Source organism: Eriocheir sinensis, chromosome 29 (genome assembly GCF_024679095.1).
Source record: "Eriocheir sinensis breed Jianghai 21 chromosome 29, ASM2467909v1, whole genome shotgun sequence".
In the NCBI taxonomy this organism is placed as follows: Eukaryota; Metazoa; Arthropoda; class Malacostraca; order Decapoda; family Varunidae; genus Eriocheir; species Eriocheir sinensis.
The window spans coordinates 8381334-8381706 of record NC_066537.1 but is presented as its reverse complement, the minus strand read 5'-3'; positions in this window follow the sequence as shown (position 1 = coordinate 8381706).

The following is a 373-nucleotide window of genomic DNA, read 5'->3' as shown; positions in this document are numbered from 1 at the left end:
TCACAGGTGGCTTGAGTTGAGAGTGTACGATAACTATTCCATAACACAATAATCATAGGCATATTTTATCCTCACCACTCGTGTAACGTGTAATAATCATTAAGATTTTGTGATAATATTTGATTGTGTTTCGTTGTTTATGTGAGTGGGATGTTTTTATAGTCAGGATCGATAAACACAATATGCTAAGTATGACAATTTAATAACACAAGTGTCACTCATCCGCTATTGGCGTTGCAAAAATACGATAACTATTTCATAACAATATAATCAAGTGAGGTTTAGATTGATTGATTGATAGTTTATTGTTGCAGGTAAACAACAAGGGAGAAGGGAACTCATATTTATCCTTCTCACTCATCTGAGCTAGAGC